Source organism: Choloepus didactylus, chromosome 1 (assembly GCF_015220235.1).
Source record: "Choloepus didactylus isolate mChoDid1 chromosome 1, mChoDid1.pri, whole genome shotgun sequence".
NCBI lineage: Eukaryota > Metazoa > Chordata > Mammalia > Pilosa > Megalonychidae > Choloepus > Choloepus didactylus.
Genome location: NC_051307.1, coordinates 132,881,556 through 132,903,652, shown reverse-complemented (window position 1 = coordinate 132,903,652; position 22,097 = coordinate 132,881,556). Strand labels below are relative to the sequence as shown.

The following is a 22,097-nucleotide window of genomic DNA, read 5'->3' as shown; positions in this document are numbered from 1 at the left end:
TAACTATCAGATTTGGCCCTCGGCCCACCACGAAGAACAAAAGACACTCCAATCATGGGAAATGCCAAAGATTCAAAGGTTACCTCCCCAGGAACTAGGGAAAAAGACTGTCCAAGTTTTTCATTATACTACACCTGGAATTTAGATCTTTTTAGAAGAAGGCAGGTCCTATCAGATTATGTAATTGAAGTCAGAAAGAAGGGAAGTAGTTCCTTGCAGTAAGGAGAATGATGGTACCAGAATAAGGAAAGAATTCTGGGCAGACATAACAATGTATACTTATTAAAACTAGTAATATTAGATAATATTTATTAGTACTCATTTTGTACCAGACAATGTGCTAAGCATTTTACATACATTTTCACATCAAAGTCTCCTGACAACCTTATTAGATGATGCTGCAGTTAAGATTCCTTCATATACAACAGACTGTCCAACTAAAACTGGCTTAAATTTAGGGTTTTATTTTGCTCACATAACCACAGCCCAGAGTAAGACATGTGATTCCAGAGTTGGTTCAACTGCTCAAAGGTATCAGGGTCCTTGGTTGGCTTTTCTCTAGTTCTGTTAGATTTCCGTTCATGATCACAAAATGGCTTCCCTAGCTCCATGTTCATATCTTCATACAGCACGCTTGATGTAGAAAGGAAGGCAGGCTGCTACTCTCTGTGCATCTCTTTTAAGAAGGATGAAATCTTAACCAGAAACTCCCCTATAAACTTCTCAGGAATGAAATGCTAGGATGGCATTATATACTCATGCTTCAGCAAGTGAAGATGGGGTAGCAAGTCTCTGATATTTTTAGCCCTGTAGTAAAATTGCCTGTTTTCTGACAAGAAAGACAATGGGAGAATGGCTGCTTGTAGGCAACAAACAGCTTTTGCTATAGTAAATACCATATCAGAATATTTTGCTAAAAGAAACAGAAGATCTGACCAACAATGATTTAAACCATAAAGACATTTATTGTTAGTCTAATAAGAAGTCTCCATATTGGTTCAGCAGCTGACTTAGCAATGTTACCAAGGAAATGCATTCTTTCTTTTGGCCTTGTCATCTGCAGTGTTGATGATATCTCTCTTTCCTTTCACTTGGGTGCTGATACTTCAAGCATCATCTCTTCACATGTCAGCTTCCCAGTCAGTAAGGAAGGAGTAGAGTGGGAAAAGGCTTTATCCTATAGCCTTTCTTATGCGGAAGGAAAACATTTTTCTTAGTTCCCAGTATTTTTCCTCTTATTGGTCAGAATTGAGTTAGACTAATTACTGGCAAATGGAAATTGGTTGATCTTATTGGTGTGGATCAGATATGGTGAACATAGCATGAGCAAAGGCAAGATTACGTGCAAATGCAGGCTTTGCACCTCCATAAGATTAAAGCCTAGGGTACGTGGAGATTAGAAGTGGAGTGAGAGATGCTGTTTGTTTTGCAGAATTCTTTCTGTAATAACTGCCTGGTATTTCCTCAGACCCCTTAGTTCACAATAGTTAGTCCTTGCTGGCCAATAATTAGTTTAGTACAATGTGAGGATACTCACTATATATTAGGGATTGTGTTAGGTAGTTAGATACAAAAATGAATCAAATGCAATCCTTGACCTCAATGAACTTACAGTCAGGTATCAGAGATAGTACATGTATCCATTCTGCCATGTATTTTGCATTAATAGTCTCCCTGCATCTGTAGTCTATCCTGAGAATTATTGTATGAAAGTTCTTAAGTGTTGAGAGATGCCTGATCATTTTTCTTGATTATTACAAACTGAATAAAGAGTTTGATCAAACAAGAATGGCATTCCAGAACTTACTCTCTTTTCCATACTGTATAAAAGAGTGAAAATGCAGTTGCTGGCTGGTGGAACTAATTGGCACCCTCTTCAACAATCTCTAAGCAAAAAAGTATTAATTGGACATGATAAAATGTTCCCTTATTTAATCCAGCAGGTGTCCATTGCAATTGGGGAGATAAAAGTTACACCTTGTTCAACCGCTTTATTTGTAGGTAGAAGTTTACAGACCTTCCTCACTAGATATACAGCATTTAGGCAACTGTTGATCATGGACTCAATCCATGACCTTGCAATTTTGCCTTTTTTTCTATTGTGCAATACATAAGAGTATTATCAACTGCATCCCTTTCAACCCTTCCAACCAGTGATGGCACTGAGATTCATAATAAAACTAAATTAATTTAAGCTTCTACTTTTAGAAGATCCTTATTAATTTTAGGTACTGAATTGACAGCCCTCTCTTGATTGCTTCTCTTTCTTCTTTTACCTTTCCTTCTGATTTTGTTTCTTTGAGTCCTCTTCCATCCTTTATGCATTCAAAGTAGTTGCAGGAATCTCTGGCCTTCTTCCTTTCCCTGGGTGATCTTATATACTCTCATGGTTTTAACTAGCTTGAATAGCAGGGGGCAGGCAGGTAATGTAAATATGTGAATTGGATCAGTGCAAGCAATAGGAAATAATCCGGCCTGCAGAAAACTGGAAATGACTAAAAAGATTTTAAATTATACACAGGGTGAAAAAACAAAAACACTATGCTTGGTCAAATAAATGGCTTCTGCAGGATGAATTCAGCCCTTAGCAATTGGCTTGCTCCTCCTTACTCCCAAATAAATAATCTCTAGTTGACCTCTCCCTAAATCTTCAATCCCAAATAGCGAAGTGTCTACTGGCTATTGCACTGTCCAGTACATCTCAAACCCACTGCATATTATAATCACCTGAGGGAACTTCCAAAAATACTGCTGCTCAGGGGTGGGGTCTGGCTTCAGTATTTTTTTAAAGTTCCCCAAGTGTGTTGAGAACCATTGTCAAATAGATTTTTTAACTCTTCCTCGCCCCCCACCTCCAATCTTAAGCATTTTCTTGTGATTTGAAAACTTAAATGGTACATGATTGAAAACAAGGAGAGTTTTTTAAATTTCAAATTCTTATGTATTTTGTTCTATCTGTTACCTTTTAGTTTCTAATGTTATTGCCTTGTGGTAAAAAAAAAAGTACAGTTTTGTATGATTTGTACTTCTTGAAATTTTAGATATTTTTTGACTTCTAAAATGTTAGATTGTTTTTGACAAATCTTTGAAAGTTCTATTGCTACGTAAATGTGTATTCTCTGCCTGGTGGGTGTGATAGTTAAATGTGTCAGTGTGGCTAGGCTATGGTCTCCAGTTGTTTGGTTAAACACTAGCCTAGATGTTGCTGTGTAGGTATTTTGTAAATTTATGATTAACACCCACAATCAGCTGACTTTAAGTCAAGGCAATTACCCTTACTAATGTGGTCGGGCCTCATTCAATCAGTTGAAGGTCTTAAGAGCAAGAACTGTGATTTCCAGAAGAAATTCTGCCTCGAGACTATACCTTCTATTCCTCTGAGTTTCCATAGGCCTCCCCTATAGATTCTGGACTCAAGAATTAGCATCAACTCTTATGGAATTTCCAGCTTGACAGCATGACTAACAGAATTCAGATTTGTCAGCCACCACATCATTGGTTATATATATATCTCTTGTTGGTTCTGTTTCTCTACAGAATGCTGACTAATAAAATCTATTTGTCTGATTATAATGTGTATAGTTACCTTATTTGAATCCTGTTTCTCCTTATTTTTGTCTTTTGATCTGACCATTTTTGGAGATATATGCCAAGTATACCTCTATGAATGTCAATTTGCAAATTTCTCCTTGTATTTCTAGAATGTATGTTTTTTTTTTAAATTTTTTTAAATTATAAAAGTTGTAGTATACAGAAAAGTCATGTAAAACTACAGCATTCCCATATACCTCCCTATTGTTGACAGTTTGCATTTGTGCATCAGTTGCTTTGTTACAACTGATGAAAGAATATTAAAATTGTACTATAAAGTATAGTTTATAATTTACATTAGGTGCATTATTCCCATATACCACTTTATTATTACCACCTTGCATCAGTGTGGTACATTTATTATAATTCATAAAAGAATATTTTTACACTTGTATTATTAACTATAGTCTTATTTACAATAGGGTTCACTGTGTTTATTCTAGTAACATATATATGACCTAAAGTTTCCCCTTTGAACCATATTCACTTATATATTTCAGTGCTGTTTATTACACTCACATCGTTGTGCTACTATCACTCTCATCCAATTCCAAAATTGTATAATAAACCTGAATAGAAATTCTGTACAAATTAAGCATTAACTCCATTCTCTACCCTAACCCAGACCCTGGTAACCTATATTCTAGATTCTAACTCTAGGAGTTTGCGTATTCTAATTTTTCATATCAGTGAGATCATACACTATTTTTCCTTTTGTGTCTGCCTTATTTTACTCAGCATAATTCTTCAAGGTTCATTCAGGTCCAATTTATCGATTTTCCTTTTGTTGCTTGTACTATGAGTGTAAAGGCTAATAAACCATTGCCTAGCACAAGATACTTCCCACATTTTCTTCTAGGAGTTTTATGGTCCTGGTTCATGTATTTAGGCCCTCAATCCATTTTGAATTTTTCTTTTGTATGTGGTATGAGAATGGGGTCCTCCTTCATTCTTTTGAATAAGGACATCCAGCTCTTCCAGCATCATTTGTTGAAGAAACTATTCTTTCCCATTCGTGGGGATTTGGCAGCCTTGCCAAAAATCAATTGGCTATAGATGTGAGGGTCTATTTCTGAACTCCCAATTTAATTCCATTGGTCTATATATTATTTTTGTGCCAGTGTCATGCTGTTTTGACAGCTTTAGCTTTGTAACAGTCTTTAAAGTCAGGAAGTGTGAGTCCTCCAACTTTGTTCAAGATATTTTTGGCTGTTTGAAGCCCTTTACCCTTCCAAATAAACTTGATAATTGACTTCTTGATTTCTGGAAGATAGGTTGTTGGAATTTTTTTTGGAATTGTGTTGAATCTGTAAATCATTTTGGATAGAATTGACATCTTAATGATATTTAGTTTTCCAAACCATGACCATGGACTGTCCTTCCATTGATTTCCTTTAGCAATGCTTTGTAGTTTTCTATGTACAAGTCCTTGACATCCTTGGTTGAATTTATTCCTAGGTATTTGATTCTTTTGGTTGCTATTGTAAATGGAATATTTTTCTTGAATTTCCTCTTAAGATTGCTCATTACTAGTGCATAGAAGCACTACTGATTTTTGCATGTTGATCTTGTACCCCACCACTTTGCTGAATTCATTTATTAGATCTAGTAGCTTTGTTGTAGACTTTTAGGAACTTTCTACATACAGGATCATGTCATTTGCAGACAATGGAAGCTTTACTTCTTCCTTTCCAATTTGGATGCCTTTTATTTCTTTTTCTTGCCTAACTGCTCTGGCTAGAGCATCCAGCACAATGTTGAATAACGGTGGTAACAGTGAGCATCCTTGTCTTGTCCCACGAAATGGAGGGAAAGTTTCAGTCTTTTACCATTGAGTCTGATGTTAGCTGTGGGTTTTTCATATATGCCCTTTATCATTTGAGGAAGTTTCCTTCTATTCCTATTTTTCAAAGTGTTTAATCAAGAAAGGATGCTGGGGTTTGTCAAATTCTTTTTCTGCATCAATTGACATGATCCTGCATTTTTTTCCCTTCATTTTGTTAGTGTGGTGTATTAAATTAATTGATATCCTTATGTTGAACCATCCTTGCACATCCAAGATAAAATCCACTTCATCATGGTGTATAGTTCTTTTAATGTGCTGTTGGATTCAATTTACAAGTATTTTTTGAGGATTTTTGCATCTATATTTGTAAGAGAAATTGGTCTGTAATTTTCTTTTCTTATAGTATCATTATTTGGCTTTAGTATTAGGGTGATGTTGGCCTCTTAGAATGAGTTATGTAGTGTTCCCTCCTCTTCAATTTTTTGAAAGAATTTGAGCAGGATTGGTATTAATGCTTCTTGGAATTATTGGTACAATTCACCTCTGAATACATCTGGTCCTAGGCTTTTCTTTCTTGGGAGTTTTTTGATAACTGATTCAATCTCTTTACTTTCAATTTGTCTGTTGAGTACTTCTGTTTCTTAGTATAGGTTGTTCATATGTCTCTAGGAATTTGCCCAGTTCATTTAGGTTGTCTAATTTGTTGGCATACAGTTGCTCATAGTATCCTTATATGATCCTTTTTATTGCTGTGAGGTCAGTAGTAATATCCCCCTCTCATTTCTGACTTTATTTATTTGTGTCCTCTCTATTTTTTTGTTTGTTGGTCTAGCAAAGTGTTGGTCAATTTTACCGATCTTTTCAAGGAGCCAACATTTGGTTTTGTTAATGCTCTCCATTGTTTTTTTCTTTTTATTCTCAATTTCATCTGTTTCTGCTCTAATCTTTGTTACTTCTTTCCTTTTGCTTGCTTTGGGATTAATTTGCTGTTATTTTTCCAGTTCCTCCAGGTGTACAGTTAGATCTTTGATTTTATCTCTTTCTTCTTTTTAATGTAAGCTTTTAGGGCTAAAAATTTCCCTCTCTCCACTGCATGCACTGCATCCCGTAACTTTTGCTATGTTATGTTCTCATTTTTCTTTGTCTAAAGATATTTACTGATTTACCTTGCAATTTCTTCTTTGACCCACTGATAGCTTAAGAGCATGTTATTTAACTTCCATATATTTGTGATTTTCCACTTCTCTGCCTGTTATTGGTTTCTAGCTTCATTCCATTATGGTCAGAGAAAATTCTTTGTATAATTTCAATCTGTTTAAATGTATTGAGACTTGTTTTGTGACCCAACATGTGGTCTATCCTGGAGAATGATCCATGAGCACTTGACAAGAATGTATATCCTGCTGTTTTGGGGTGCACTGTTCTGCATATGTCTTTTGGGTGTAGTTCATTTATCATATCATTCCAGTTCTCTGTTTCCTTATTGATCCTCTGTCTAGATGTTCTATCTAGTGATGAAAGTGGTGTATTGAAGTCTCCAGCTATTACTGTAGAGTTCTATTTCTCCCTTCAGTTTTGCCAGTATAAGCCTCATGTATTTTGGGATATGGTTGTTTGGTGCATAAATACTCATGATTGTTATTTCTTCTTGGTGGATTGCCCCTTTTGTTAATATATGGTGTCCTTTGCCTATACAAGCTTTGACTTAACATTGATTATGTCTGATGTTAGTAAAGCTATCACAGCTCTTTTTTTTTGTTACTCCTGGCATGGAATATCTTTTTCCATCCTTTCTCTATCAACCTGTTTGTATCTTTGGGTCTGAGGTGAGTCTCTTGTAAACAACATGTAAATGGATCATGCTTTTTATCCATTCTGCCAATCTGTGTCTTTTAATTGGGAACTTAATCCATTAACATTCAGTATTCTTACTGTAAAGCAGTACTTAATTCAACCATTTTGCCCTTATTTTTTATGTCATATCTTTTTTTTGTCTCTCTTTTCCTTTGTTGCAACTTCCTTTTCTGTATAGTTGATCTGCTATGATGTATCTGAATGATCTTTCTCGTGTCTGTTTCTGTATATTTTAAATGCTTTCTTTGTTGTTACCTTGGGGTTTATATTACACAACCTATATCTTTAACCTCTTAATTTGAAAAGATGCCAATTTAGTTTCAATAGCATATATGTTCTCTTCTCCCATATCCTTCTATCACTCTGTTTTGTCTCTTTATGGTTATTTTTGGTCCCATTTTATCTTTTTACATTTTGCATGTCCATTAACAGGAAATATGCCTTTTCCTGTTCAGTTGTATTCTGAGTCTTGTAGGAATTAGAGGTAGAATTGTATATTGGGGATATGGTACTCTTGGGTTTTGCATTTACCCTTTTAATTACCCTTGCTGAAGATCTTAATTTCTTCACAATATTCCATGTCACTCTCTTCTATCTTTTCCTTTCAACCTGCAGAACTCCCTTTAGTAATTCTTGTAGGGCAAATGTTTTGTTGACAAACTCTCGTTTATTGGTGAATATTTTAAACTCCATCATTTTTGAAGGACAGTTTTCCCAGACAGAGAATTTTTGGCTGGCAGTTTTTGTCTTTCACTACTCTAAATATTTCATACCACTGCCTTCTCATCTCCATGGTTTCTGATGGGAAATCAGCACTTCATCTTATTGAGGATCCTGTGTATGGGATGAATCCCTTTTCTCTTGCTGCTTTCAGAATTTTTTGTTTATTTTTGGCATTTGACATTCTGATTAGCATGTGTGCCAGAAGAGGTCTATTAGGACTTATTCCATTTGGAGTGCATTGAATTTCTTGGACATGTGTATTTATGTCTTTCATAAGAGTTGGGAAATTTTCAGTCATTATTTTCTTAAATATTCTTTTTGCCCCCTTTCCCTTCTCTTCTCTGTCTGGGACAACAATGACATGTATGTTTGTTTGCTTCATGCTTCACTGAAATCCCTGCTGCTCATTTTTTTTTCTGTTCTTACGTCTATCTGTTCTTCTGACAGTATGATTTTGATTGTCCTGTCTTCCAGTTCACTGATTCTTTCTTCTGCCTCTTCAGATCTGCTGTCATATGCCTCTATTTATTTTTAATCTCTATTATTGTGCCTTTCATTCCCATAATTAATGTTTGTTTTTATACTTTCAAATTCTTCTTTATGCTCACACATTGTCTTCTTAATGTCCTTTAGCTCTATATCCATATTTTCTTTCATCTCCTTGAATTGATTCAGATTTGTTTGAACTTCCTTGGTTACTTTTTCCAAATTCTGTGTCTCCTCTGAAGTTTAATTTTATTCCTTTGAATGAGCCATATCTTTCTATTTCTTAGTATGGCTTGTAATTTTTTGCTGATGTCTGGGCATCTGATTATCTTGAGGAGTTAACTCTGAAGGTCAGTTTCTCCCTCTTTACTAGGGTTTTATTGCTGATTAACTTTGTGTTAAGTCTCTTCTTTATGCTTGGTCTAACATATTCTCGACCTTTAGAATAGTCCCTGTTTAACTACTCAGATTTTCTCAGCTCTTCTTCATCTGATTCTTGCCCTCAATATGTGGTACAGTATATAAGATTATACTTTTTGTGCAATTGTTTTACCTCCAGAAGAAATCCTCCTTTCCTCTGTTCCTTCTCCAGGAACCTTGATCTGTTTCATTTGTTTTTATGCAGACTTTTCTCCCCAACTGCTATGATTTGTTTAAATTCTCTCCTTCACTCAGTGCCTTCTTTTCCTTATACTTTTTGGTTCTGGGACTCATCCTGTCTTATAGCCATTTGGTCTCTCCTCCTCCCACCTTTTTTTTTTTTTCTGTGAGGCTTTTCTTCCCCCAGTTTCTTCCCTATTAGTGTATCCTGCTCTGGGGAGTGATGTGGGGTCAATCCAGATAGGTGGGTCAATCTGGAAAAGTCTGTTTTGTGTTTAGGTGGTCCAGCCAACAGACCCGGGACTGAGTGCACACACCTCTTGTCAACTGTTCTGCTACAATCCCTCCACCCCTTTCCGGGGGCCCTTTTGTATGCAACACTCAGCACAACTCAGCAGCTCGTGTTCCTCCCTGAGTCTCTGTGGACTTGGGTCCCTGTGCCTGTATATGCATGGGGTTCTAACTTGCTGCTTTGAGTGTTTTTATACTCCACATCCACGGCTGGAGGGACCTGGGCCATAGGGCCTCTGCATGATTGCCAAGCTGTCTGGGACTGAGTGAAGGAAAGGCTTATAGACTGCCAGGTCTGGGACAGAAATTTACTACTGTTCTTGGAAATTCTTTTTCTTTTTTTTTTGATACAGCATTTGTGGAGTCCTTCTCCACTTTCTATCACCCACCAGTTCTAATCATGTGCTATTTGTCCTTTTATGAGTTGATACTGAGGGTAGATATTTCCAAGGGATACCTTAAATCACCAAGCTGATGATGTCACTCTCTTTGTGTTATATTTTGATGCCAGGTTTTTTTGTGGTGCATAAAGGTATGTAGCTATTTTTTACCAGCGTTGAGATGATGAGTTTTGTAAGAAGCTTTCACTCATTGGTTTTCCAGGTTTCTCTGATGGAGGGATGAGACCGAGCAGCTCACGGCATAGCTCAGGGGATGACAAGGCTTACAGCATGGACGCCAACAAATGCTGCCTCTGTGACCCTCCCACTCCCCTGCACCAGTGCAATACCCTAGGAGAATGTCTCTGACACTTGGAAGACTGCTAGTGTTCATCTAAAAACCAGGTGAGGAAATTCCCTTCTTTTATGGGCAGAAGAGAAAAAAAAAAAAAAAAAAGACCCTGTTGCTAAGGAGTGTTCTGTGAAGAGGCTGAATTATTTTACTTTTTATATGGGTGGTGAGAAATTTTTGTTCAACCTGTGGAGCTGTGATGTGGGGTGTGGGATAGCAGGCACAATGGAGTGTATCTGACAGATTCCAGAGAATGGAGAGGAACCCGTTGTATTGAGCCTGGTGCAGCCAGGGTGACCTGTTGCAGGGCCACCCTGAGTTCCTGGATTTCTGGTTCTGGTGCTGACTGCTGATCACCCCAGTAGTCTGCTCACAGTAAACCGAGCCTCAAGTAAAACAAAACAAAACAAAACAAACAAACAAAAAAACATTTTCTTTTGGTGAATTGTTTCCCCTGTCCTTTTGTAATAATTTCTAGACTTTGAATTTTATTTATCACAGCTGCTTTTAAAAAATATATAAATATATATAAAACATTTTATATCTAAAATATCTATTTTCAATCTATCTGTATCATTTTGTTTTAACTATCATCACTTGTTATCAATTTATAGCTGCATTAGTAGTTTAGAATCCAATGTAAGAATCTATATCTTCATGGTAGAATATAAACCTTTAATATTTTCTATGATTATTGATATTTCTGAATTTATTCCTATCATCTCTTTTTGAGCTATTTGTTATGCTTACTTTTTTTATTTCTTCTTCTCTTCTTTCCCCTCCTCTTATAATTTTTTTCTTCCCTGTGGTTAATCTCAAATTTCTAACAAATCTATTTGAAATTTCACATTCTCTATACTTATAAAACAAACATTTTAGATTTAGACAATTCATATTTTATCTATTATGCCTCTATATTCTTGAATCATGCCTTACTTTTCCTTGTATTTAGTTTTCATTTTGATGTAGTACAATATTGAGTAAATTATCAAGGTATTTTTCAGAAGATTTCATATGTGACAAACTTGTAAAACTGTTTAAAACTTTTCCTAATACTTGAGTTTTGCTAGTTGCAGAATTCTACATTCCTAGCAATTTTCCATTAGAATTTTTTTTTTTTTCATTTTTATTGAGATTGTTCAGATACCATACAATTATCCAAAGATCCAAAGTGTACAATCACTTGCCCCTGGGTACCCTCATACATCACCACACTTTAATTTTTGTTCAATTTTTAGAAACTTTTCATTACTCCAGACAAGAAATAAAGTGAAAGATGAAAAAAGAAAAAAAGAAAAGGAAACTCTAATCCTCCCCATCCCTAACCAACCCCCCTCAATTGTTGACTCGTAGTGTTGGTATAGTACATTTGTTGCTGTTTATGAAAAAATGTTGAAATACTACTAACTGTAGTATATAGTTTGCAATAGGTATATATTTCTTCCCTATATGCCCCTCTATTATTAACTTCTAATTGTATTGCATACATTTGTTCTGGTTCGTGGAAGCGATTTCTAGTATTTGCACAGTTAATCATGGACATTGCCCGCCATAGGATTCAGTTTTATACATTCCCATCTTTTGACCTCCAACTTTCCTTCTGGTGACATATATGACTCTGCTCCCCTTTCCACCTCATTCACACACCATTCAGTGCTGTTAGTTATTCTCACATCTTGCTACCGACACCCCTGTTCATTTCCAAACATTTAAGTTCATCCTAATTGAACATTCTGCTCATACTAAGCAACCACTCCCCATTCTTAAGCCTCGTCCTATATCTTGGTACCTTATATTTCATGTCTATGAGTTTACATATTATTATTAGTTCCTATCAGTGAGACCCTGCAATAATTGTCCTTATGTGTCTGGCTTATTTCACTCAGTATATTGCCCTCGAGGTTTTGTCATCAACCCAATTTTTTTTTTTTAATATGGTTTTGTTCACTCACCATATATTCCATCCCAAGTAAATAATCGATGGCTCTCTGCATGGTCATACATTTATGTGTTCATCACCTTCACCACTATCTATATAAGGGCATCTACATTTCTTCCACAAGGCAGGAGGGAGAGTCAAAGAAGGTAGAGAGGCAAAAGAAAGAGGAAAAAAAAATGACACCTAGGAAGCAGCAAAAGGAAAAATAACCTTAAATCAAAGTAGAATAAAGAATCAGACAATACCACCAATGTCAAGTGTCTAACATGCCTCCCCTATCTCCCCCCTTATCTGCATTTACCTTGGTATATCTCCTTTGTTACATTAAAGGAAGCATAATACAATGATTATTATTTTCTCCTGTTACAAAATACTGATACTGTTTTATTAAGATTAATCTAAAATTATTGCTTTCTTCATGCTGTTTAATGAACACTTCCTTGACATATTTTTCATTTCACTTACAATACCAGATATGTTATTTAGTGAAAGAAATTTTATAAACATGGACCTTCAATCATTTCTGCAAAGTACAATTAGAAGTACTTTTGATATAATTAGGTAGAAATTTTCCTTCTTGACATTGGTTTAGTTAGTCTTTGAGTATATTTATTCAAAAGAGGCATTCACCAGGATTGTAGTTCATTTCTTTTTTATAGCAAGCCCTGTGGCTGCATCATCCCTGCGGTTCATTAATCTCTTATTGCATTACCCTGAAATTGTGTTGATTATAAGTAATCATAAACTGTCAACTTTGAAAAGCTAACATTTGTTAGCTTCACAGGCATGAAAAAACTAGTGATAAGTGAAGTTGTTAAAAAGTCAAATTAAATGTTAATTGATGCAAGGGCACAAAGCAGTAAGGCACTTAAGAGTTTAAACTCAGGCACTACATTTATCAGACTTAACAAATTATCCTGAATAGTTTCTATAGATATCTGCCTTTATATTTTTCTCCACCCCCATTTTCCATGTAAGCATGTCACTATTCAAAAGTAGTTAAAATACTGCTCCCTCCAAATGTTTACGCAGTCTTACGTGAAGCCACAGGCAAAATTCCGATTCCATTGTGTATATTTACAGTGTTTTATTTTAAGCAGTGTGGTGATCTAAGAAAAGTATCAAAGAACAGACTATCCTAGAAATTTACATAAGGAGAAAAGAACATGCGCATGCTTGGGGAATTAAAGGGAAGATTCTTTCTTAATCATCTCTTACATTTAAATTACCCAAATTTGCATAAATGCTGAAGTGTGAATTGTTTCCTTAAAAAAAAAAATCCAATTCCTTTCAGACCATTGCTAATTATTCTTGGCTAATGTGGTCAAGTTAAAGGCACAGAAAGTCACTGATACTCCTCGGCTGCTTTCTCCAGAATGCTGACACAAGGTGTGGTTTGCCGCAATTCTCCAGTTGATACATAAGGCAGAAGTAGGCTGAAATATTGTGACTCTTATAGTTTCATTTCCTGGGATCTTCGGTTGCTAGTGACTACAAAAATGGAATCACATTCTGGCTGACTCTAGAGGCATCATGCTTTCATAGAAATGGCTAGCTAATTACAAATGTGTTTTTGCTGGATTTTCCTTTATTAAAACTACTCCAGAGAGGGTTCCATGATATGCATTTTGGATTCTTCTCAGCACTTTTTAATGTGCCAATTTTTCATAAACTATCCACTTGTGAATGGCAAATATGTTAAAAATAAAAGATCTGGGCGTTTTGAACTACATTTAGGCCACTCTACCTATTGATTCTTGGCTCATTTTAGCTATAAAATTTCCAGTGGCCACAAATAGGAATTCTTTGTACACAATCAGTTTTAGAGCAGGCTGAACAGTGAATTATGGCCTGAGATGGACACCTATTTACAGAATTTATAAGAGTTAAGGATTTTTCTTAACTCCTTGGTGGATTTTGACAGCTTAGTACTGACATGTCATTTGAACAGTCATATTTTCCTGGTAGGGTTTTCTTTCTTCTCCATTAGAAATTTATTTGAACCCCTGCTTTTCCCCAAAGGAGAACTTCAGCAGGTCACAGTCTTTGCTGGAAAAGAGTTTAAGAGGTTTCTACTCCTAAGGACCAGCTATTCGTCTTTGAATGCAAACACTGAGAAATGAAATTGAGTTCATTGGCTATTGAGTACCAACCATGTGTTTTACAAGGCAGACTGCAAAAAGAAATCTAAAACACAGTTCCTGCCTTCTTGGCTCACCTCTCTGGACAGGTGGAGGGTGTACATGCATATGTGAATGAAAAAGACAGTAGAGGTCCACCTTGTGTGAGTTGCTCAGTTTACCAAGTTCAAGGTGGAGTGGCTGAGAGGGTGTGGAGGAAACCCTGTTCTTCCTCTGTTCACCTTGCCCTGGGCCTGTGGACTTGCACCCACCCCAAAGGGGTGCTTTATTAATTAGAATAATGCTAGCTGTTGTAAAAAACATTTTCTAAATTGTCAGCACACTAAAAGAATAAATGTTTATTTCTATCTTACAAAGCCCTTCAATTTGTATTTCTGGTCAGCATCTGCTTTTCCTCCAGGTAGTGATTTTGGGACTGAGGCTACTTCCATCTTCTGAGTCCACCATTTTCACCAGATGGTTTCCAAGTTTTCTCTGGTTGTCTACCTCAAGTCCCCAGATGCAGGAAGAGAGCATGAAGGATCATATGAAGGAGGTTTATAATGGCCTAGGCACACATCAGTTCTGCTTGCGTTCCATTGGCTGAAACAGTCACATGGCCACACTCAACATCAGGTGTTGCTGGGAGACTTAGCTAGCTGTGAGGCCAGGAATAAGAGGACACGGGTCTGGCAGATAGCTGGCTCTTATATCTCTTGTTCTATTTCTATATCTATCATCTCTGTCAATGCTTATGCTCTGTGTCTATCTCTATTTGTACCTCTTATCTATATATCCATCTGTATCTACATCTATATGTGTATGAGTATCTATATCTATCTCACTTGTAACTACATCTGTGTCATCTATATTGATATCAGTATCAATATAGATATTGACAGTTGTTTCACAGTCTTATCTTTCAGGAGTAATTATGTCCTGAAGCAAGCAGCTATGTTATTTTTGTTTTGTCTCAATAGCATAGGAACAGTTTAACATAGGAAGAGGAAAGGATGCTTGATCTAAGTATCATATAATCCAGGATAAGAAATTGTATTGGTTTCAATGATTTCAGTTCTTAGAACTCACATAGACACACTAAATTATACATGCTCATACACATGCATACACATATAAATTTACGTATACATATTCTCACACATTGAGAATGCACTTACTTCTCACAAAAGAAACAACCTATGCCGATTTGGATGTGTTATATCCTCCAAAACAACACATTCTTTGATGCAGTCTTGTGGTGGCCAATGTATTAGTGTTGATTAGATGAGAATTCTTTGAATGAGTGTTTCCATGGAGACGTGACTCAAATCAACTGTGAGTGAAATGTTTGGATAATTTCCATGGAGGTGTTACCCTGTCCATTAAGGGTGGGTGTTAATTGGATCACTGGAGTCATATAAAGGAATTCACAGACAGAAGGACCTCAGAGCAACTGAGAATGACGTTTTGGAGGAGCTGCAGCTGAGACAGACATTTTGAAGACAGCTGTTGAAAGCAGAGTTTTGCTGATGCTTTGGAGGTACTAGCACAGAGTTTACCCTGAGAAGCTGACACAGGGACATTCTGGAAAACGCCATTTTGAAATACAACCTGGGAGCAAGCAGATGCCAGCCACATGTCTTCCCAGCTAACAGAGGTTTTCCGGATACCAATGGCCTTTCTCCAGTGAAGGTACCCTATTGTTGATGCCTTACCTTGGACACTTTATGGCCTTAAGACTGTAACTGTGTAACCAAATAAACCCCCTTTATAAAAGCCCAGTCCATTTCTGGTATTTTGCATAAGGCAGCATTAGCAAACAGAAACACAACCTAAGGAGACATCTAGCTCCAAGTCTAGGATCTCTTCAGGATCTCTTTGTGATACAGCATCTTCCTTTCTTTTTTTAAATTTACTTATCAAAAAATTAAAAAAAAAATCATTTCCAAACAAAACAAAGCAAAGGAATAGGAAAAACAAATATCCTGAAATAACTTCATTGCTTCCAATATGCTCCTACCATACCACAAGAAAATTAATGAACCATAGTCATTCCTGAGCATTCCCATATCATTAAGATTACCCTCAATATCTTATCTGTTCTTATTATATTATCATTCCCTCTTCACTAGCTGCTGTCAATCTCTAGGTCCCTTATATTCTACAATATAAGACACTTGTTTTACATTTTTCACAGAGTTCACATTAGTGGTAACATACAATGTCTCTCCCTTTATACCTGACTTACTTCATTCAACATTATATCCTCAAGGTTCATCCATGTTGTCACATCCTTCACAACCACGTTCTCACTGCTGCTTAGAATTCCATCGTATGTATGTACTACATTTTGTTTATCCACTCATCTGATGTAGGACATTTGTGTTGTTTCCATCTCTTGGCAATTGTGAACAATGCCACTATGAACATCAGTGTGTAAATATTTGTTCGTGTCACTGCATTAGATCTTCTAGGTATATACTGAGAAGTGAAATTGCTGGATCGAAGGGTAACTCAATACCTAGTTTTCTGAGGAACTGCCAAACTGTATTCCAGAATGAGTGAACCCATTATACAGTCCCACCAGCAATGAATAAGAGTTCCAATTTCTCCATATCCTCTCCAGCATTTGTAGTTTCCTGTTTGTTTAATGACAGCCATTCTTACTGGTGTGAGATGATACCTTGCTGTGGTTTTGATTTGCATCTCCCTAATAGTTAGCAAAGATGAACATTTTTTCATGTGTTTTTTAGCCATTTGTATTTCGTCTTCAGAGAAGTGTCTTTTCATATCTTTTACCCATTTTATAATTGGACTATTTGTACTACTGTCATTGAGTTGTAAGATGTCTTTATATATACAAGATATCAGTCTCTTATCAGATACTTGGTTTTCAAATATTTTCTTCCATTGAATTGGCTGTCTCTGTACCTTTTTTGACAAATTCCTTTGGGGTACAGAAGCTTTTCATTTTGAGGAGTTCCCATTTATCTACTTTTTCTTTTGTTGCTTGTGCTTTAGGTTTAAGGTCTAAGAGGTGACCTCCTAATACTAGATCTTGAAGATGTTTCCCTACGTTATCTTTTAGGAGTTTTATTGTGCAGTCTCTTATATTGAGATCTTTGATCCATGATGGATAATTTTTGTATAGAGTGCCAGGTAGGGGTTCTCATTCATTCTTTTAGACATAGATATCCAATTCTCCCAGCTCCATTTGTTGAAGAAGCTGTTATATCCTCATTCAGTGGATTTTGTGACCTTATCAAAAATCAGTCTACCATAAATCCGGGGGTCTATTTCTGAATTCTCAATTCAAATCCATTGATTGATATATCTGTCTTTGTGCCAATATCATACTGTTTTGACTACTGTGGCTTTATAGTAGGCTTCAAAGTCAGGCAGTGTAAGTCCTCCCACTTCATTTTTCTTTTTTAGATTGTTTTTAGCAATTCAAGGCATCTTTCCTTTCCAAATAAATTGATGACTAGCTTTTCCAAGTCTGCAAAGTAGATTGTTGGAATTTTTATGGGAATTGTATTAAATCTGTGGATCAGTTTGGGTAGAATTGATATCTTAATGATGTTTAGCCTTCCTATTCATGAACATGGAGTATTTCTCCAACTCTTTAGGTCACCTTCTACTTATTTTAGTAGAGTTATGTAATTTTCTGTGTAGAGGTCTTTTACAACCTTGGTTAAGTTTATTCCTAGGTACTTAATTTTTTTAGTTGGTATTGAGAATGGAATCTTTTTCTTGAGTGTCTCTTTAGTTTTGTCATTTCTACTGTATAGGAACATTACTGACTTATGTGCATTAATCTTATATCCCACCTCTTTGCTGAATTTATTAGCCCAAGTAGGTGTGTCATCAATTTCTCAGGGTTTTCCAAGTATAAAATCATATCATCTGCAAAGAATGAGAGTTTTGCTTTTTCCTTTCAAATTTGGATGCCATTTATTTCTTTTTCTTGCCAAAATGCTCTGGCTATATCTTTCAGCACAATGTTGAATAATAGTGGCAACAGTGGGCATCCTTGTCTCATTTCTGATCTTAGAAGGAAAACTTTCAGTCTCTCACTATTGAGTACTATACTGGCTGTGGGTTTTTCATATATGCCCTTTATCATATTGAGGAAGTATCCTTCAATTCCTACCTTTTGAAGTGTTTATATCAAAAAAAGATGCTGGATTTTGTCAAATGCTTTTTAGCATCTATTGAGATGATCATTTGATTTGTTAATGTATCGTATCATGTTGATTGATTTTCTTATGTTGAACCACCTTGCATGCCTGGAATGAACCCCACTTGGTCAAGGTGTATAATTTCTTTAACGTGTCTTTCAATTTGATTTGCAAGTATTTTGTTGATAAATTTTACTTCTATATTCATTAGGGAAATTGGCCTGTAGTTTTCCTTTCTTGTAGCATCTTTATCTGGTTTTGTTATTAGAGTGATTTGGCTTCATAAAAAGTAATGTTCCATTTTCTTCAATATTTTGAAGGAGTTTAATTAGGAATACTATCAGTTCTTTTTGGAAAGTTTGAAGCCATCTGGCCTGGGGTTTTATTTGTAGGAAGCTTTTTGATAACTGACTGGATCTCTTTACTTGTGATTGGTTTGTTGAGTTCTTCTATTTCTTCTTTTTTTTCAGTCTAGGTTGTTTGTGTGCTTCCAGGAAAGTGTCCATTTTCTCTAAATTATCTAGTTTGTTGGCATAGAGTTGTTCATAGTATCCTCATGGTATTTTTTACTTCTTCAGGATCCATAGTAATATCCTCCCTCTCATTTATACCAAAATGGAAGATTGGAAACGACACAACAATCTCTGATCTACATCAACAACATCCATCACCAGACATAGTGAAGACCCTCTGTCTCATACATGGAGGAAGTTTATTTGTTAGATTTCCATTATGTTTTCCAGAAGGATCTCCCTCATCCAGTGTACTCCATAGCTCTTGTTTCCAACTCTTGGGAAATTTCTCCTTGTCCATTATCTTCTATAACCACACCAGAAGTGGGAATTGGGGAATGTCTTCTTTTTATGCTACACAATTTCAGAACCACTATATGCTGGTGCAATTTTACTGTTACTAGAGAGTGTGGGTGTTTTATGACTTGAAGAAATCAAAGAATTTTAGAATCCAGGCTCAGAGGCTCTAAGATGGCAGCATAGAGAGGAGTGGAAGCTAGTTAGTCCCCCTGGAACAATTAATAAACAACCAGGAACAACTAGTAAATAATCCGGAATAACTGTGGGGGGACAAACATGACTGTCCACTCATCATGCACCAACCTGAATTGGGAGGAATGCCCAAAATCACAGCATAAAAACTGTAAGTAAAAACTGTGGATCCAAGCCAGGCGCCCTCCCCCCATGGCCCAAGCTGCAAAGCCTCGTGGTGCTAGAGAGCAGCTTTCTCCAAGCAAGTGAATACACCTCAGCTGAGCTCCAAATGGGGTTTTAATTAACAAACGTGAACAGCTTGATACAAGCTATGAATCCCCAAAAGCAGACAGAGGCTTTAGGTGACAACTGAACTTGGAGAGGCAGAGGGTGGCCGCAGACTGGCCCTGAAGGAGGCTTTCTGTCCCTGTTTCAACTCAGTGGAGAAAGCCTCAGCCATTTTCAGTTCCCAGCACTCTGACCCAGATAGGGGTGGAGATAGCACAGGCAGAGAGAGACAATTCAAATGCTAATGACTTCTCCCTAGGGGGGTTATCTTTCCTAAGAGGAAAGAGGTGAGGCTCAGCTCTACTACCTGCCTTCTATTCAGAACCAGACCCCACAGCCTGGGGGAAAACAGCCACGGGCCACACCTCCTTACACCAGTCTGGAGTTACAGGCTGACAGGCACCACCTGCTGGGCAGAAAAGCACAGTGACTTGAAGCATCACAGGGTGTACCAATTTTCTAAGACACACCCTCAGGGAAACTGTATATTGAATAGTTCTTCCTTCTGGGACCTGAGCCCATTTTGGTCTGGGAAAACCTGATTGGGGTAACCAAGGAAACCATGCCTAGACAACAGAAAACTACAACCTATACTAAGAAAAACAAAGTTATGGCACAGTCAAAGGAACAAACTTACAATTCAACTGAGATACAGGAATTTAAACAACTAATACTAAATGAATTAAAAAAGTTTAGGGAAGATATGGCAAAAGAGATGAACCATACAATGAAAACACTGGGCATACATAAGGCAGAAATTGAAAGTTCAAAAATCCAACCAGCGGAATCTATGGAAATGACAGGCACAACACAAGAGGTGAAAGACACAATGGAAATGGAAACATGTAACAGCAGTTCTCAAGAGGCAGAAGAAAATACTCAGGAACTGGAGAACAAGGCACCTGAAAGCCTACACCAAAAGAACAGATAAAGAAAAGAATGGAAAACTACAAGCAGTGCCTCTGGGAACTTAAGGACAAAACGAAAAGCAAGAATGTATGTGTCATTGGTGTCCCAGAAGGAGAAGAGAAGGGAAAAGGGACAGAAGCAATAATAGAGGAAATAATCAATGGAAATTTCCCATCTCTTATGAAAGACACAAAATTACAGATCCAAGAAGCACAGCGTACCCCAAACAGAATAGATCTGAATAGGCCTAAGCCAAGACACTTAATAATCAGATTACCAAATGTCAAAGAGAGAATCCTGAAAGCAGCAAGAGAAAAGCGATCCATGATATACAAAGGAAGCTTGATAAGACTATGTGCGGATTTCTCAATAGAAACCATGGAGGCAAGAAGGAAGTGGGGTGATATATTTAAGATACTGAAAGAGGAGGCGGGGCAAGATGGCAGACTGGTGAGCTGTATGTTTTAGTTACTCCTCCAGGAAAGTAGGTAAAAAGCCAGGAACTGCGTGGACTGGACACCACAGAGCAATCTGTCTTTGGGCATACTTCATACAACACTCATGAAGACGTGGAACTGCTGAGATCAGCGAAATCTGTAAGTTTTTGCGGCCAGGGGACCCGCGCCCCTCCCTGCCAGGCTCAGTCCCGGGGGAGGAGGGGCTGTCAGCTCCGGGAAGGAGAAGGGAGAATTGCAGTGGCTGCTCTTATCGGAAACTCATTCTACTGATTCAAACTCCAACCATAGATAGACTGAGACCAGACACCAGAGAATCTGACAGCAGCCAGCCCAGCAGAGAGGAGACAGACATAGAAAAAAAACAACACGAAAAACTCCAAAATAAAAGCAGAGGATTTTTCGAGTTCTGGTGAACACAGAAAGGGGAAGGGCGGAGATCAGGCCTTGAGGCGCATATGCAAATCCCGAAGCAAAGCTGATCTCTCTGCCCAGTGCACCTTTCCTTAATGGCCCTGGTTGCTTTGTCTATTAGCATTTCAATAACCCATTAGATCTCTGTGGTGGGCCGTTTTTTTTTTTTTTTTTTTTTTTTTTTTTTAAATCCTTTTTGCTTTTTCTAAAACAATTACTCTAAGAAGCTCAATACAGAAAGCTTCAAAGAATTGAAATTTGGGCACGTCAAGTCAAGAGCAGAACTAAGAGAGCTCTGAGACAAAAGGCAATATTCCAGTGGCTGAGAAAATTCACTAAACAACACAACTTCCCAAGAAAAGGGGGGTGTCCGCTCACAGCCACCATCCTGGTGGACAGGAAACACTCCTGCCCATCGCCAGCCCCATAGCCCAGAGCTGCCCCAGACAACCCAGTGTGACGGAAGTGCTTCAAATAACAGGCACACACCACAAAACTGGGCGGGGACATTAGCCTTCCCTGCAATCTCAGCTGAATGTCCCAGAGCTGGGAAGGGGGAGCAGTGTGAATTAACAGAGCCCCATTCAGCCATCATTTGAGCAGACTGGGAGCCTCCCAACACAGCCCAGCAGCCCAGAACTGCCCTGGGGGGACGGCACTCACCTGTGACATAGCACAGTCATCCCTCAACAGAGGACCCGGGGTGCACAGCCTGGAAGAGGGGCCCACTTGCAAGTCTCAG

At 37.4% G+C, this 22,097-nt stretch overlaps 1 long non-coding RNA gene across 1 annotated transcript in view; it reads left to right on the top strand.

Annotated features, from left to right (window-relative positions):
• Positions 1–8,903: 8,903 nt before the first annotated feature.
• Positions 8,904–22,097, top strand: part of LOC119527322 — a 29,953-nt gene continuing 16,759 nt past the window's right edge. The window contains exons 1-2 of the long non-coding RNA XR_005215368.1: positions 8,904–8,952; positions 9,935–10,116. This is a non-coding gene — a long non-coding RNA (uncharacterized LOC119527322). The remainder of the gene's footprint in view (positions 8,953–9,934; positions 10,117–22,097) is intronic.